Genomic DNA, 18,797 nt, shown 5'->3' with positions numbered 1-18,797 from the left:
CTGCAAGTCCTGACAGCCAGCCCGCAGCAAGAGAGATCATTCTGAAAAAACACCCCTCCTCCCTGATATTCTAGACCTCAAGAACACTTTCTTTTGGAGCACTAGAGAAACAGATTTGGGACTATCATGCCTCATGTTTCTGTCTCAGCATGCCAGGCCTTCTACTCTTAGTGCTGTGAGGGAGCAGCACAGACAGGGATGCTCTGCAAAGGGGACCATGCCAGGAGCCCAGGGCAACCCCAGCAGAGGCCAGGGTACAGTCCAACTGCACATGGACACCATGGGTAGAACAGGGTCTATCCAATCACTCCAGTACAGAGCAGCTGGAAACACGACTAGCAGTAAGATTACACGATGAATCAGAAGGATTCATCCAATAGATAAGGCTAACAGCCAACTACCTGAAGTGCAAGTCCAAGGTCCAGCAAGGGGAGCAGGGGTGAACAACCAGATGAACAGATCCACTGTAGCTCAAAAAGAAACTAAATGCTCAGGTCTGAGCTTAAATGGAGCCCCAGGGTCCAGTGGGCAGAGGGCGGGTGGACAGAGTTCCCAGGTGAGGCTACTCAGGACAGTTAATGCCTATTAGTGCACTCAGGGCATCTCAAGTGTCCTGTGTTGGTCAGTGTTGGAGTTGTAGTTAAGAAAAGCAGGGGCTCCAGAGCCTCAGCATATTCCCTCAGCATATTTGGTAGTTTGCAGTCTCCAGAGGAGGGTGGTAGCTTCTATACATAATTCCCATTTGTTCTTTTTTTTTCCCATATTCATTCTGGGCTTTGTGGCTAATATTGCTTATTTAAAGGATTTACTCTTCCTCTCTTTCTTTAGTTGTATTTTAACTTATATTGGCTTCATTTGTTTGAAGCCATATCCTTCCTTTCTCTGTTCTTTTTTGTTTGTCTCCTTTGTTCATATTTTATGTTTGTTGAAATGTAAACTTCTGGGGACTGAAATGTTGAACAAGTTCCTCAACTCTAGTTGAACTCATTAATGTTGGGAACAAGAGTTAACAGAGCATAAAGGATGTAAAACTTTTGTTCCTCACTCCTGGAGGTTTTTCCATCATATGTGCTTAGAACTCCATTTCCAAGAACCGTTTCTAAGTCTAAGGATGCCTTTAGTCCTTTGAAAGCCTCTGAAATGGGAGGACCCAGAAAGCACTCAAACCCCCTCTTTCCCTTAGGCAGTGAGCTCTATTTTGCACCTTACAAGCACATCACAGACTTTCAACAAAGGTCTCTGAGGCTGAGTGTGAAGACTGTACACAGCTGCAGTGTTCTATTAAGTTAAGAATAATGTCCAGCAATACTGAAAATAATGCCTTGTTTAAATGTCCACATATAAATCGTATAAATACAAGCTGCTACTGTAACTTCAGACAGTCACAACTGAAGGTTTCAGTGAATAAAGGTATATTACTGTTTTGCATTTGTAAAAGATCTTTTTCATCTTGAGCCACAGAACACCTTGTAAGCATTATCTTGTTAAAGCTCATCACATTCTTGTGAAGCAAAGTAGGAAGACTTTCATCAATTTCTACACAGTTTATCTCAGGTGAAGCACAGGTGGTGACTAGCACAGCAACGCAACAAAGCAATGTGGCACGGCTGGTGAAACAAGTTGTGTAAACAGTTGGACCTTGGGGCATACTAGGGTGCTGTTTCATGAGTTTTGCCAGGACACCTCTTCTCAGAGTGCCATACGATCTTGCACATCAGAAAGCATGATTGTGTCTTGGATCACTTCTGACATAAATAATAATCATAATCTCAGGTGTGTTTTGGCTTCTTTTCCCTACTTAAGAACAAAAAATGTAAAGCAATCAGAAAACTCAGTATGAGAGAATATCGCTGAACTTATGGGTGCCATGCAACAGTGGACTTCAGATGCACTGAGCATGCAGAGCAGTACAGATGCATTGTGAGAATCAAACAAACACAGTTATGCCAAAAATCTTCTGTGTTTCCCTGGTTATAACAAGAAATTGCATCCAGCAACACAGTTATACTCATATACACATATACACAGTTGATACACATCATCTTGGAGTAATGGTGGTACAGCACCAGGGTACTCTGCACCCCCAACGTTGCTTGCTGTACTGTGAGCACAGGCAGACGTAGACAGTCATGAACTAGCTCCACTCCCATGCTGACCTAGCATTGCATGAAATTTTGTTGTTCCAAAGTTCCTCAGAGATTCAGAAGCTGTCCCTCTCAACCTCTATGAAGAGCATTCAGGGAGGATATATAAGCTTAGACACAGTCCCCTGCTAATGTGCTCTAAATGTTAGATAACAGTGCACAAAGTGGTGTCATGATTTGTACAGCTATACAAATACTAGAAAATCCAACCTTAATTAAGCTGTTAAACTTTAAAGATGCAAGATTTGACTGCTTACATAAAATAAGTTATGCTGGTTGGATAAGTATGCTTATCATAGCAGTTTTACATCTCTTCATTACTTCAGTGGACGGTTTCTAAACTAGTAACATATTTTCACTAAAATCTAAGATAATAGCAAAGCACTCAGAGCTTTCTAAGTGAGAAGTTGACCAAAATTTATAAGTGTACTTTCAGTAATTTATTCAGGCAGTGCTAAATGGACCCCTTTATATGGACTTTTCAAAAACATTCAGCGCATGAGGCGAGTGCATTAATGTGGTGTAGCAGATGGGGAGCAATATCTCTTTTCATGCAGAGATGTGCCCTAGAGCAAGAAGAATGATCAGCTTTGTCACTGCTGGATTTACTGAAAGATTTTTCTGATAAGATAGGACTAAAATCTCTAAAGAACAGGTATTTTCTTCGTCCTCTTTCTGGTGCAGAGGCTGCTCTTGGGAGAATTTCCAAGTAATTAAACTATAGTGCTAGTTAGAAAGCACTCACACAAACTTAAATGAAATACAATACTGAAACGGTTCAAAAATTATTTATGCATAAAGCGCAGAAGATATTGTAATGGTGAATGAATCAGAATAAAATGTGGGGATTTTTTGGAAGAAAGTGGACTTCCTTTATTAGTAGCAGGTCCAGAGGAAGGCCACAAAACTTATCTGAGGGCTGGAGCACTTCTCTGAAGACAACAGAGCCTGGAGAAGAGCAGACTCCAGGGAGACTTTATTTCAGTTTTTCCGTATGAAAAGGGAGCTTATGAGAAAGATGGGGAGAGACTTTTTAACAAGGTCTCTAGTGACAAGACAAGGGGTGACAGTTTTAAACTGGAAGAAGGTAGATTTACTTTGCATGTAAGAAAGAAATACTTTACAGTGGGAGTGGCAAAACATGAACAGGTTGCTCAGAGAAGTTGGGGATACCTCCTCACTGAATGTGTTCAAGGCCAGGTTGGACGGGGCTTTGAGCAACCCTAACAAGTGAGAAATGTCCCTGCCCATGTCAGGGGTCTTGAACTTGATGATTTTTAAGGGCCTTTCCAACCTAAACCACTCTATGGTTTTATTATTTTGACCTATATCAAAACATAACATATTTTAGATTTTGGTCATGTTTGTTTATATATATTTTGGCAATTATAAAAACATTTAATTTATCCCTTCAACTCATCATATTAATTTAAATTAATGGAACAATTTTATTCACAGATATTATTTCAATATTATAAATATCTGTTAAAGGTGCAAAAATAGTAAGCTCTTCCCCTGAAGTTATTCAATACTTCAAAAATGGATGTATGGATTTTGAAATGCATGTCTGGGACTTATACAGTGTACATTTGAGTAATAGAAGGTCCTAGAAAGTACAAACAGGATAGAGCACATTATTTTTTGTATAGCAAAATGTAGTCTGCCAAATATAAATTGCAACAAACAATTGACTTTTGGCTAAAACGTAGCTATTGTTTTATGTTCAGCTACTGAGTCTGAACTGTTTAAAGAACTGTAGCAAGTCAATAAAAAAGCAGGATATAGAGAAATTTTCACCAGTTTTCATGATCGTGTTTTGAAGCAAAATCCATGCTAGAATAAAAAAAATATAAAATTACTATTTTATTCCATTTTCCTTGACAAAAGACTTGAAAAATAATAAGTGGTATCCTAGCAACTAGACATCAGAAGTTTTCAGTGCAAACACCTCGCCCCTTCACTCTCTCAAGTAATAAAAAGAGAATAATAGAACTCCAAACTTGCAATCAAATCCTAACATAAAACCTGAAAACACAACAGCACAACAATACATGGTAGATTTGAGCTCATTTTTTTCCTGGCAGAAGTATACATTTAGACAACTTCCAAAATACAGCTCTATAACTGAAAGGGCAAGACAGTGTGTTTTGTGATCTATTCCAATTAGGTCTGTAACTGTAAATATGTAAAACCTTACTGCATCAAGTTTCTTTTGATGACTTCTATTTCATATCCAACAACTATCTTTTTTTGGACTTCTTCCTTCTATATAATGCAGGCTGTCACAAGCCCTGGTTGGAATCCTGTCCTTTCTCTGCTCCACCCCAAATTAATACAGTCATTAATATGTGAGGATACTTGAGAACACAGCTGTCTGGAGCATCTGAAGAAAGTTCCAGAAAGGGGCCACATGGCACAAACCGATAAACTACAGAGCTATTTTTTAAAGCCAGCTGTACCATAAAATGCATTCATTTGCTGTCTCCTTTCTTTCATGGTAAGGCACTTATTGATCCCACCAAATGAAACACTGTCTCTAGCTTTATCATATGGTATCGATGCCTGTTTCTAGAAAACCACCAAAATCACTGTTCGTTCTGCATGTTCAACAAAGACTTTTCTTTGATATAGTATGATATGCTCTCATACCACTATTATCTTGGGTACTTCCTGTCTTGGTTTTATTTTGTTGCCATAAACCAGAGAACAATAATGTGATTTGGATTAAGAGGTTGACACCAGGACATATTTCATCTGAGCAGTAATTGATAGTACCAGAGCTCCCAAGGAAATCATGGATGTCATATCGTTTCCTCTCTTTGGTTTCAGCATGGATGAAGGCCTAAATGTGCTGACCATCCTTTCCTGTAAATGTCATGCTGAAATGTGTGCACTATTTCCAGTAAATTCTAAACTCCTCATTGACCCACTGTATAGAACAGAATAGCACAAAGGAAGTTAACTGTAAATATATTGGAGTCACTGCATGAAAAGGCACATGATTGAGAGGGAGAGCAGACTGCAGGAGACAATTTAGGAAGGCAAAGGCTCAACTCTGCAAAATTAAATGTGTGAGTATTGGTGTCAAGCAACATCTTGCAAGTGACTGTCAGCAGGGAGGAAGGTTCATCTTCTAGGTAGGTTTCCAGTCCGAATATCACAGTGATTTGCCAGCCAAACCCATTCTGGTTTGGCCTTCTACTTTATATGCTGGGACTTAGGCAGAGATTAATTGTGGAGATGGCTAACCAGTGCATCCAGAAACTGCTGTGGCTATAGGAGTGGCTATATCTGATAGCCGAAAGTTACTTGCACATCAGACTGATTCAGAAGAGGGCCCCACTCTTCCAGGAGGGTATTGCAAGCACCAGGTTATCAGGCAGTTCCCATACATGTACTCAAAGTTGATGCACTGTGATTTAGAAAAGTACTACATTTAGGAGAAAGATAAATAAACCTCATAAATTAAAATTATTAACCTAGATAAAATTGATAGAGAAAATTGAGATCAAGAAAGTATGCATATTTGGCAGTGACTAAAGCAAAAATAAAATGTTTAATAGCGCATGTGGACAAAAGGCTTATTTGGAGCATTGCTGTTTTCTGTCTGGAAAGAAAGATGAGATAGTCCATTTTACAGGGAGAATGAACTTCTTCAGAGTGGACCAGTAATTACACAGTATGTCAAAAAAATATATGCTATGTAGAGTTAAATATTTTTAAATTTCCATGCAGGACTCCCAAAAGACTTTCTGAAAGGATCTCAACTGATTGATTGTGTTTATTTTCTGAGACTTTTTAATAACTTGAGTCAACGTCAGAAAACTGGAGGACTACCAATATTCCTTTGTTGTTATTCAAAAGGTCATGCAAGATGAGTTGGGGAACAAAAGGACAAATGGTCTGACATCAGTCTGGAGGCAGAACTGAAACAGATAATATATGTCATTTTTTATAAGGTATTATTCACACTATAACACAACTATAGAATCATTCCTCCTATTGACCTGATGTGGCTTCCCAGAAGACCTCAATTTTGAAATGCCTGACAGCCCCAGACTTAAGGCACTTGACTGGAAGATGGGAAAACTTTCTTCTTACAAGGCTAAGAGGCGAATGTAGACCCTCTTCATACACCCCAGGTAAGCATGCAAGCATTCAAACTTACAGGAGGACCATCTCTTTCCTGAGCTTCTCAAGCTAGCTTTCTTATGTGTACAGACAAAACAACCTGAATGTTTCAGAAATGTTCAATATAATTAAAATATTTGCCATATTGGATCCAATTGATGAGTTTGGACTTATGGATAGTAACTGACAGTGACTACTTCTGAAAACCCAGCCTGAAAACAGATCACCAAAGATTCTTGCCATCACTACCTGCTTTCTTATTTAAAGCCACTTAAATTAAAATTTTAATATGAAAATTTTCAAGTCATTACACATCCAAACTGTGCAGTCAGTCTGCCCATCTCATCTTCAGGCAGCTGTAGTATTATTTAGTTACATCCTGCTTTCACACTCATCAGCCATGAAAGAAAGTGTAAATAAATCCATCTATGAGTGTAGCTGCAAATGTGCACACACAGGTACACTACCCACACCACCACAGCTTCCCTCTGCTACCTAATCCCTTGCCTTCCTTAACTGTACAGATTAAAGCAATGTAAGTAAAGGTGCTGGGCAATCTGATTTAAGGAATTTTTTTTTCTTGAGTTATGCAAACTACATCACAGCTTTTCAATCTCATGTTACAGTAATACTATATTGAAATATATTGCAAATTAAATTATTACTATTTATTTAATTCATAAAGTTCCATACTGGCAGAGCGCATAAGAGAAGTGATACAGGCTGAAAACCTAATTACTGAAAATTAATATTTAAGTAAGCTCATCATGTTACTTATTCTGCTGACTTAAACAAATCGGATTGTTACCCTATTATTCACGGAAATAAAGTGAAAGGCATGCTTTTAGGAAAAAAAGTCCCAGTAGCACTAATATATGTGTCATCTCAAAAGCAACTATATTCAGCATTAAGTAGTTGTTAATGTTATAGATGTTAAACTATCCAAAGGTCCAGGTCCATAATGTTTGTATTAGTTTGCTATATACAACTTTGTCACAAGTTTGAAACTTGGGCTTCAGCTTTTGAGCTGAACTAGGTGTTTAAATGAATTTTTGAAAGCCTCTAGGCCTTCAATTTGCCTTGAAGTAAAAGAGACTTAGGAACATATCTAAACTTTGAGTGTATTTGGCCCTTAATCACATTTTTTAATACACAAAGGGAAAATTTTTAAAAGCATTTAAATAAGTTAGTATCATAAATCCCTTGACTGTAAATCCAGAAGGGAACCAAAACACTGAGGTTTCTTGGCTTCTGGAAGGTCTTTCTATCCAAATTTATGATTACAAGAACAGATCTTGCTTTTTGACTGTAAGGTCATTGGTTCTTTATTTCAGTTTATGCCTTTTAACGGTAAGGATCTGGACATTTATTTTTTTAAATGTAAATGATATCTTAGTAAACCTGAATACCGTTACAATCACCAAACTATTATTTATTTACTATCCAAACCAACAGAAATAATACCAAAAAGATCCTTCATTGTAAACACACCTTAAAAAGTCATTCCAAGTTTTTTAATATCTTGTTAGAGTTATGAATTTTCAGCCACTATGCACACATGAGCCCTAGAAAATAGACAAAATTTCTTCATTTAAAATAGTATAAGGAAACCAGATGAATACCTCTCTATTACCCAATGCTATATCTGAGGATATACATATATGCTGCAGATATATATATATGCTGCTACCAGTGACAACTCTCCAGCTGATGGTGACTTAAGCTTTGTTCCTGGCCCCTGTAGGGGCTATGCCACTGGCACCTGGCAGCCTCCTTGGATCAAAGCAACACCCAATTTGAAGTATCTACAAGAAAAGAGAACTTTAAAACAGCCCTATACCTATTCATTGTCTGTCATTCTCTGTGGTTTACCCTTCCCCAGGAGCTGGAGAAGTACTTCAATTGCTTCATATTGTACCCCCTGGGATTTATGTCCATGTCTCCCATCTGCCTCTGTCAGCAAGAGCAGCAGACTCATAATTCCTCCTTGCATCCCTCTGTCCTCACTGTCTCCTTCCCTCTCTCCAGACAGCCCATTTAACAGTGCAGGGCTCCTTTGATCTCAGTATTCCCAGCTTGAAAGAAACAGCTGTGTAACTCTGGACTTGGAGGGCTTTGCAACTGCATTTCCCATTCTTCCAAGAGCTCATCCACATTGCTTTCCCACCTCTCTTCTGAAGGTGTCTTGTCAGAAAAGATCAATATGCAAGGTAGAGTTGCTTACAGGGTCATATTCCACAGACAAAAGTAATGAAAATCTAAGACTGGAGAGTAGGGAGAACTAGTTGTTAAAGATTCAGCTTCATTTTATACTAATGAGGCTTTCTGGCTCTGTTAACTTTCACTGAAAAAGAAGAATGTTGTTATAAAAAAGCCTCTGAAACATCCAGCCAGTGCTGGATGCAAAATCTCTATTACATATATGTATTTCGTAAAGATATGTCTGCGTACACAATGATAAATATAGAAATATATTAAGAAAGCAGGGTCTTTGGCATAGCTTTAACTGAAACCTCACATGACCCACTTGAAGAACTCAGCAGGTGGTAGCCCTAAATGACTGACATCTATGATCATCTGTTTAAAATGCCTTTGGTAGGGAAGGATAAGAAAGAAAAGACTTGATTAATATAGTGTCCTACATTTGTTTGTTAGTTGGAAGGAAAGTAACAGGAGTAAAGAGCTCTTTTAACCAACTGCTTGAAAATTTCTTTGCTACTTGGGGAAAATATAAAATTAAAAAGTGTTTTAAAGAATATTGTAATTGCTGTATGTCACCAATGTGCTCTTTGTCCTTCAGACATAAGAATATTTTTCGTATGAATGGAGCTTAATCATAATGACATCATTAAGTTCTAGAAAGTAGTACATATGTAAAATGTTTGAACATGAATATCATATAAATAGGCTCTTTATACATTGCTTTCAAGCCTAAATGAAATAAAAGGGCACTTTTGATAAATATGGTTGTCTGCTATAGTCATTTATTTTTTACAAGAACCATTAGTTTACAATTCACTGGGAAGCCTCAAGAATACAGAGAAGTGAGTTGAAATCTCTTCTTATTAAAATAATATTATGTAATTATGTTTTGGGTTTTTTTCTCCAAAGGAAACATAAAGTTTTCCAAATGAATTCTTCCCCTCCTACCAGCACCATGTACTAACTCCCATGGAGAATTAAACTCAGGACCTTCAGAACAGATGGCAAAGACCTTATCTGCTTTCCCTTCACAGCATGGGGCAGTGTAGGTTTGCCTGATAAAGCACTCACATTCAGAAAAAGGTTTCTCAATGCCTCTCGGTATATCTAGATCCATCAAACAAATGCTTTTTAAATTTAGTCTACAAGTTTAACTTTTACAAACTAATTTGCAGGCTAACCTATGCCATAACCTAAACCTGAGATGCTAAAGAAGCTGTTTTCATTTTAGTGCTATTCCAGCTGTACTTTTATCAAATCACAGACACATTTTACTCTCTGTCTTTAATTAGAAGTTAAATTTCAGCATTTTTTTTTACTTCAGTGTTCATTTTCTGTCTATTTCACATCTTCTTTCCACATTTGTTCTTACATTGTACCATAGCTTTGGCATTGCTTTGGCCTGTGCTTTAAAATGAGCTTACTGTGTGTTAGCAGATAAGTACACCTTGGCTCTGACACTGCACCAGTCCAGGAGCTACTTGTTGGCTGCCCACTTACCAAATTTTTACAGCAAAAACCAATAAAATCTTTCCCCAAGCTATGAAAAATGTGTAGACATCAAAGCAAAAGCAGCTGTTACCCTGAAGCAGAGTCCTTTTCCTTTTCAGATTAGTGATCTTAAACTGGTTAATACTTCAGTTCCTAAATGTTTCAGCTTTTATATGAATGCAGCAGTTTTAAAAATTGACACTGTTTTGGATATTATTGTGTGTTCCAAGGTCCTATTAAAATTTTCTTTATATTTTTTAGAGGTTTTTAAAGGCAACAAAATTTAGTTTTAGGGTGGTTTTTAAACAAAAAAAAAACCAAAAAACCCTGATGACAATGTTTTGAAGTATCAGGGAGTGAGAATCACTAGCTGATGGTGGTAGTGATACGATGGCTGTTGTGGCGCTGGATGGTATGTGTTGCTGGGCTCCCTATGGTTTTGTTCTAAATGGATATTTATTTAACACAATCTTAGTTTTCCCTAGGATCCTTGCTAGAACTCACAGGGGGCTACAAAAACATATACTTTCTTTACAAGAAAAAGACAAAATACGTTATTAAAAAAAAAAAAAAGGATTTCATTAAATTCACTTGAAATATTGACTCACTAATACTTTTTAAAACAGTATTTTTGCTGTTTGGTTTACAGCAGCAACAGCAATAGGAGTTGAGGCTTACAAAGCTTGTTCTAATTAACTCACACATGTTCTTTCCCATAGTGGCAACTACAATGGGACCATTCAGCTGTTTACAAGCGAACGAACAAAACTTGTAGGAGTGTACACAAGTAGGTAAGATGGACTGTAATGTATCATTTCCCCACATAAGCATTGCCTGTGCATCAAAGTAACTTTGTCATTAACTGGAAAGAGATTAAGGTCCTGTTTACATAGAGCAATATTCTTGTTCTTCTCATGACCTAAATAGCTGAGTCCCCTGCAGCTACCCTGACTCTGTACCAAATCACATCTGCGTCTTCTTCCTATATTCCTGTTGTACTGATATATTCTTGCAGTCAGGAGCCCTGTCTTTATTACATATGATGGATTCCTCATGACTTTCTTATACTGTCAGTGAGATTTCACACTTCATTAGAGGGTAACGCACACAATTACATAAGGAAAAAGTCTGAGCAAGTCATCTTAGTACCATAATTCAAAGATTGTCTCAGAAGAGGTTTGTGGGAGACCCCTTTATCAAAGTGTTCAGTGCTCATGCATGCCTTTAGGAACAGCAAAATAACTGTAGAATTTATTAGTATGTTTTTGTCCCTGGTGTTTTCTGTGTTGCAGCACAGAGATGCCCAAAATAAATTTAAATTAAATACCTTGAAACTAGTAAGTAGTTTACAAAATAACTTAGCCAGCTGTTGCTGTAATCTACCTCTAGACAGCTGTAGTGTTTCCATATAACCAAAACACCTTGATCAGATTGTGCCAAGGCATTTGAAAAACAGTTATCAAAGCTGCTGAGTAAATGAAGCTTTCAGTCCATGTCTTCCATTATTGCTTCTGAGCAAGTATTTTCCACTGGTTGGTGTCTGGGTTTAACCTGTGATTAAAGTGGAAAAAAAAGAAAAGGGAGAGAAAGAAGATGAGACGGTATCAAAACCAGCAGCCTGCCACTTCATTACTTTTCAAATACTTTTTAGATTATCTGTGATTATTTATAATGAATAATTTTATTCAGGAAAAAGAATTAGTATAGACTGTTGCTACATTGTACATCTAGCACAAGCATAGGCGTTTTTAAAAAGCATAATTTTTACATCTTGTTATTTATATGAATGTCCTCTTTGGTCTTCAATCGGTGTTTGGTCCACCCTAAATGCTACAAGTACTTTCCTCTTTGTGAAGCTTCTATTGTGTTCTTCCACAATAGAAAGGAAATGAGGGAAGAAAGAGAAAGAAGGCTGGCCACAAGATGGACCACAGTGAGACTGGCTATGCTTTCAGCTGGGGTGCTAATGCTTAGGGATGCAAAATACATTGGCAAGATTATTTCCCTTGTGTAGTTTCATAATGGCAATGCATCAAGGTATATCTTATATGTCTTCTGTATATCTTGTGTATATGTATGTATCTATATACGCACACACACACATGTATGTCTTCTATATCTATTAGGTGGAGTGATATTGAGCAAAAAAAAAAATACTTCACAAGAACCAAACGCCCACTTTCAAAGAATTCAGGCATGTTCAATAAGAGAACACAGGCAGCTCTTTAAAATGCCAAACTAATATTTTATAGTATTTCTTCTTTTTTAGCCCTGTATGAACAGATCTTTTTTGACATTTCCAAATCCCAATTCTGTCTTTTCCTATTTCCAGCAGAGAAAAGCCTTAAGACATACTTGCGTCTCCCTCTGAATAATATTTTCCCACTTGTCTTAAACATTAAGAAATTGTCTCTAATTTTAAAGATTCTGTAATACAGACGAAAAGGTCACATTAGAAAGTGGTGCAGAATTGAAGGCGAGAATGGCTCTTTAGGTCTCTCACACCTACTCATTGATCCTTATTGGCTTTTTCATTATGATCAAACATGTACCTAGTGCAGGAAACCGTCTGCAGGTAATATGTACTTGTAGGCAATCAAAACTTGCCTACCCTTTCCTTCTTCTCTAAATGCAGCAAAGATTTTACCAGAAAACCTGATTAGTAAATGCAACTATAAATATTCTTGTAGCTCTGTAACGCAAATCTTCACTGCCTTAACTAACGAGGGGGTGTGCTAGGGCCTGAGGTGGTACAGCCTGACATTAGAGACCAGAGTCAGACAGGCGACAGCACAGAGGGCAGGAAATTGGTTTTTTACAACCCATTGTTATCCCCACCGGCTTCTCAAAGGCAGAATAAGCAAAGGAACTACTTCAGAGTCAGATCTGGTGGCATGGTGTAAGTAAAATTATTTCACTGAAAACTGAAAAGCTTTCCTCTGAGCATGTTCATGCATTACAAGGAAGAAAAAGGAATTTCCTTCAGCTCGAGTGCCTTCAACTCTTAAACAGTTGCACAGCTGACACCACGCTGTGCTCAAGGGAAAAATGGGTGAGACAGAAGGCTCTCCAGCAACTCCATCTGCAATACAGGCTTTGGAGCATCAACATGGCTATAAGAAACAAAAACTATTTTAACAAGAAATTTTACTTATGGGTATAATAAAGAACAGCAACAAATGAAAGTGAGGCTTATTTTTATTTTATGTTCTTAAAAAGTCATTATACAGGACAGCAGAACTGGAGGATACTAGTACCCTGTGTGCAAAAGTGTCTAGAATATAATTAAAACTGGTGTTATGTTGCTGTACAAATTGTGATCCTATGCTTATGACTATATGAGGCTTATAGTAATTTTAAAAGGCATTCTATCAGAAACATTTCTCCTTCTTATCCACAGATTTTACAAGTTTATCATCACTTGCATATTCAGTTTGAGAACTTGAAAATAAGAGAAAATTGGTTTTATCAGTAACATACCAAACATTGCTGTCATTTTGATTATTTCAAGTTCAATAAATGCAATATTTCCATATGTACAGTGCTTATTAAAAGTACTTTTGCTTCAAGTGGGATTCCCTTTATGAACTTATACTACCGAAGTGAAATGAATTCAATAAAATCAGCCTTTATTAGATACTTTCTTGTAAGCTAAGAGCTTAACAGAATCGGCTCATCTGTGAGGTATTTTTGGAAAATAAGAAGCTTCATCAGAGCCTGGGATAAGTGTCATCCAGGAAGCTACTCCTTTTGTATGTCTGGTTTAGTTCCATTCTTTTCATAGGGAATAAAGAAAATATATCAGGAGAGCAGTGACTGGATGGAATAAATGACACAATCTGCCTCTGTGATCAAATTATATTTTTAGAAATTACATCTTTAGCATTGTTTTTTGTAATGATAACAGACTTGGCTAAAAAAGGGAGAAGGATATAAGCTGATCATCTTAGGCACCACCAGTAGGCAGCCTAGCTAACAAAATTTGAGCCCTGGCTGTATTTGTTTAGAACGACATTGGCAGCCATGTGACATGTCACTACCTTTCCTCCTCCTGCTCTTCTAAGAATGGCAGTGAGGAATCTTACTTTAAAGACTCAGTTCCACAGAAATCAAAGACAAAACAAATGCTTGATATCCTGTCTCTGCCTCACTTTATTTTCGTGTGTAACTCTGTGCTTATTCTCTGAGTATCTGAGAATACCTGGGGGTGTTAAGCTATAGTCTTCTTTTTTTTTTCTCATCCTAATATCTTTTACTGTCAAGTGAGGGTGAAATTTCAGCTCCAGTCAAGTTTTAATAGAGAACGGAATATCATGTGTCCACAACAGAGATCATATTATGCCCAGTTATGCTCATGGATAGCTCCTGCTCCAGATTACAGAACTCCTAGTAGATCAGGCCCCCTTAACCAAGTGTATACCTCAGTCAATTTTTCTCACCGTTTGCATTTCTTCCCAGAAATGAAAAGTTGTTTGGTTTGATTTGTTTGCTGTTTTGTTTTGGTTTTTTTTTTTTTTTACTTTCTGAAGAAGAGGAACACTCTTCCACAGATGCTGCTCTCAAACCTCATGCAGCTTTTGGGTTGCATTGTCGTTTTGGACAACATGATGAATATCTGGTCACCTGTCTGCATTATCTGTAATCAAAAATTTGTTCAAACTCTTAGATCTTAGGCCAAGCCTAAGAGTTTATGGAAACATAAGTGAAATTTACTTATGTTTTTTCTGTTGTTTATGGTGTAAGCTTTAGCTTTTACTAGCCAAAAGCAATTTAGTGAAAAATTTCTCCCCAGATCTGAACTACTTTATAACTGTCTTCATAAAGACTGCAAATTATTACTTTAACTGGGTTGGTCTAGGATGCAGATGCTGACCATCTTCTACCAGGGCTTCATTCTGTAGTATTGCAACAGAAGTTAATGTGTGACTCTCTTTTTGGCTTCCTAGTGAAGTTTGCAAGCTGAACATGTTAAAAATTTATGTATTACTTTCTCCAGCTCTTGTCCATCTGAAAGGTGTATGTGATTATCACACCATAGCTGATGACTCATAGCAGGGTTTCTCTTCTCCTTTTGAAGAAAAGTACAGCCTTGAAGCAATAGCTTCCTTTCCAGGATCAATCTAAGTAGCCTACAAGAGGAAGATTTTCTATACCTATTACCAGCCCCTCAGTCTGCAAACCTATGATGTTGCAAACACATCTGTGTGTGCTTTTCGGCACTTTGCAATAGATTTATAGAGATTAAAAATAAAAAATGAATTTAAACTGGGAGGTATGTTATGTTAACAGCTGTTGGTTCAGTAGGCTGCCTCTTCAGAGGATACACCAAATAGACAGAATCCCTTCAAAATGTATTATCCCCTGAAAGTATTGTTTTCTGTGTATGCAGCATATTGTAATCAAATCAAGCCACTTCAGTGTTTATTGGATTAGCTATAATGATACAACCAGCAAAATGCAACTCATCATTATACATTAGCAGTTCACACCCAGTATTAGTTATCTCAAAAAGAGAAAGATGTGTCTGGAAAGTCTGCATGAAGGAAAACAAACATCTCTAATACAAGTTTTGGCAACAAATTTAATATGAGAATGCATTTTAAATTGCATTTCAAATGATGGGAATTCCTGCTGACAAAGACACACATTGTGCAGAGAAGCACATATTCCATCTGCCTGGGCAATGTGGGGACCCTTTATGCTGAGCAAAGTGGAATGTCTGGTTCCAGCTCCTTTCTGTGGTCAGGCTGTGCATCAACTTTGATGAAAAAAGACAGACCAATCCTATTTATTTTGTTTTATTTAAGAAAAAAGAAATGAAAGTTGGTCTGTGTGGCTCCCATCATGCATTAATTTTCTATGTAAAAGCTCCTTCTATTGTGAGAGTGAGCCATTGAGGAGCAAGTTCAAGGCTGGTTTTGGCATTTACTGAGGGGACAGAGCTTTTTACAGTGGCACATGGGCAGATAGACCTTGTATCTAAGCATGGACTGGATTCCAGATAATGCCACAGAGATGATTAGAGGGCTGGAACACCTCTCCTATGAAGACAGGCTGAGAGAGCTGGGCTTGTTCAGCCTGGGGGAAAAAGGCTCTGGGGAAACCTTAGAGCAGCCTTCCAGTACCTAAAGGGGGCCTGAAAGAAAGCTGGAGAGGGGCTTTTTACAAGTGCATGTAGTGATAGGACAAGGGGGAATGGCTTCCAGCTGAAAGAGTGTAGATTTAGATTAGATATTAGGAAGAAATTCTTTACTGTGAGAGTGGTGAGGCACTGGAACAGGTTGCCCAAAGAAGCTGTAGATGCCCCATCCCTGGAAGTGTTCAAGGCCAGGCTGGATGGGGCTTTGAGCAACGTTGTCTGGTGGAAGGTGTCTATGCCTATGGCAGGGGGGTTCAAGCTAGATGATATTTAAGGTCTTTCCCAACCCAAACCATTCTTTCTCTGATAACTGAAGAGTTAGGTACTACACACATAGATAACTCTAAGGTGAAAAACTGGAGTGAGATGCAAAACAAGGATACTGTCAGAAGTTAAGGGAGGAAGTCCATGTGCCCCAGGAGAGCAAGCCAAAATCACAACCCAAAGGCAGGCAAGGGGAAAGACTGGCACAGAACCAGGAGTTGCTGAGAAAGCATACGCAAGCCTGAAACAAAGCTGGTCTAGGTGGTCCACAGCAGGAGCTGAATAGAAATCATGTGTGCTAAGCTAAGAGCAAGGCTATGGAAGAAAGATCAAGGGCTAGAACAAGGGGCTGAGCCCAAAGCATTTGCAAGACAGCTACCAATGTCTGCCTGTTGATGTTGTGGTTTGAGGCAGAAGACTTTGTTAATTGTTTTGTTGTCAGACTCAGTAACTATTAACTTTTGCACACTTTTTTATTTCTTCACCTGTATATAGACTTGTCTCAAAGCGACACTGTCAAAATAGTGTTGCAGAAAGCATCCAGTAGTAGCTTTTTTACCCATTGCAACTCTCTGAAATTTTATAGGCCACAGTGTATAATGCTTATACATACAACCACCAAGCCTTATACTTAAGAGATTATAATATCTGATGGAAATGTCGTTATAAACAAAAAAGAATCTCCCATAAGAAGAAAAAGGGGTTATACAACATTGCATTTGTAATTCCATAGACACAGGATATATAAATTCAGCTAGTATAGACATATATTACTATATGTGTATACTATAGCTCTATGTATTATGTTTCTATGATTAAAATTTCTTTTACAGCAATATTGTTTCAGCTGTCTTTCTATCTACCAATCTAAAATAACTGCTATTTTTAAGCTAGTTTTCAGTAAACTATAAGATTTCCAAAGACTAGATCTTGAATATTTCATAACCATTACATGATAGTGTCGTACACAGGTCACTGAAGAGATTTCATAGACATCACAGCTATAAAATTCATACCCCTCACTTATTAGAGGGTCAACATATTATATGACACCCTGCTGAGCTTGTCAGGCTACATGTTTATTTATAGCTCTCTCTTTTGTATCCAACTCATTCTCCTGTAGAATTGCAAAGCATACAGAAAAGCTAGTGTATCTTGGGAAATGACAATGAAAATAACACTAAATAGAAATGTTTTTCTGTGTTCACCCAGGAAAGCTGAAACCAGAATATTCCATTTTTAGTAATGCCATTGGATTCCTACTCAGTCAATGCAGCCGCATGAAATCGATGTGAATTGCCTAAAGCAGTAAATGCAATTCAACCTCCATTTCTAATTTTGATTCTTCTAATCCTGAATTTGTGAAATATAGTGCCAGCTCTATTTCAGCAAGTCTCATATCTTACCACCATACAGTCCCGATCTGTATGGACTATAACAACACAGTTCCATTTCCAGATTAATTAAAAAACAAAAAAGTAAAATTACTAGGTCATAATAGACTTCCTGTTGAGATTTGTGAAAGAGGTTTGCAAAGCTTCATCACAGTCAGCTTCCATACACCAAGCTCTCCCCTAAAATCCTTTGATATCGGTGCAGTTACACCAGCAGAACAAATGAATCAACTGGAAAGCCGTACCCTGTTCAGAATTCATTATGCCCTCAGGACTAAGCAGAAACCTTAGACATGTACTTATAAGGAGTAAAGATAGTATCCCTGATGGAGAGACAGAACTTTACCGCACTTATCATTACAGCAAATGTGATCATTAACCATGCAAACATTTTTGTCTGTATGTACAGGTAAAGGCAGACATGTATCATGTAACTACAGGCTTTCCCTCAGTAAAGACCAGTCTTGTCTTCCACTGAGAAAACCTTTTCCATGCACACATTTTTATCTAGTTTTATTAAAAGGGTAATATTTCAAAATTAATTATTTCTAAAATAAAGTTAAGAAAAAAACCTGTTAATAGCAGGATTTGAAACTAGCTATATTTGAAAGTATAATTTTCAGGAGTTATCTTTCAGCTATTTAATCATGCTGAAAACTGAAAAACAAAATTTTCTGAATTGTGAGATCTGAATTTTAAAATACGGAAAAAGCTTGCTTGCTTTTTATCTTTGAAATAGATCTGTAATTTCTCCTGAAGTGTTCAATATGTAATTGCTGTATTATAGAGCAACAGTGTGAAGGCAACTGTAGATATACAAAGGCTTTTTTTCCTTCTGCAAAGTTGGGAAGAGGAATCCAAAATACAAAGGAGAAAAGAGTTAGGAAAAAAGTCTGACTCTGAAGAAGAAAAACTTCTGTTTTTCAAAGGATATCCCTTATGCTGACAGGCTGCTGTAGTTTGATCTTACTAGTGTCAAGTCAAGTGAACCAAGCTGGCCAAAGAAAACTCAGCTGATACCGTATTTTAGCA

General features: G+C 37.5%; 1 protein-coding gene and 1 long non-coding RNA gene across 8 annotated transcripts in view; one reads left to right on the top strand and one right to left on the bottom strand.

Annotated features, from left to right (window-relative positions):
* TLL1 (tolloid like 1) overlaps positions 1 to 460 on the bottom strand; it is a 151,035-nt gene extending 150,575 nt beyond the window's left edge. For 4 of the 7 annotated variants that reach the window (XM_065694037.1, XM_065694039.1, XM_065694030.1 and 1 more), the window contains exon 1: positions 402 to 430. The gene's annotated coding sequence lies outside the window, so the exon portion shown is untranslated. Of the gene's footprint in view, positions 1 to 401 lie in introns of all 7 variants that reach the window. The other 3 variants (XM_065694047.1, XM_065694085.1, XM_065694021.1) reach the window with 2 other exon arrangements.
* A 5,742-nt stretch (positions 461 to 6,202) lies between these two features.
* Positions 6,203 to 18,797, top strand: part of LOC136007346 (uncharacterized) — a 34,392-nt gene continuing 21,797 nt past the window's right edge. Inside the window, exons 1-2 of the long non-coding RNA XR_010609643.1 lie at positions 6,203 to 6,286; positions 10,688 to 10,759. This is a non-coding gene — a long non-coding RNA (uncharacterized LOC136007346). The remainder of the gene's footprint in view (positions 6,287 to 10,687; positions 10,760 to 18,797) is intronic.

This window comes from Lathamus discolor, chromosome 1 (assembly GCF_037157495.1).
Source record: "Lathamus discolor isolate bLatDis1 chromosome 1, bLatDis1.hap1, whole genome shotgun sequence".
NCBI classification, from domain to species: Eukaryota; Metazoa; Chordata; class Aves; order Psittaciformes; family Psittacidae; genus Lathamus; species Lathamus discolor.
Note: the sequence above shows the minus strand (reverse complement) of the source record. Positions and strands in the feature narration are given on the sequence as shown.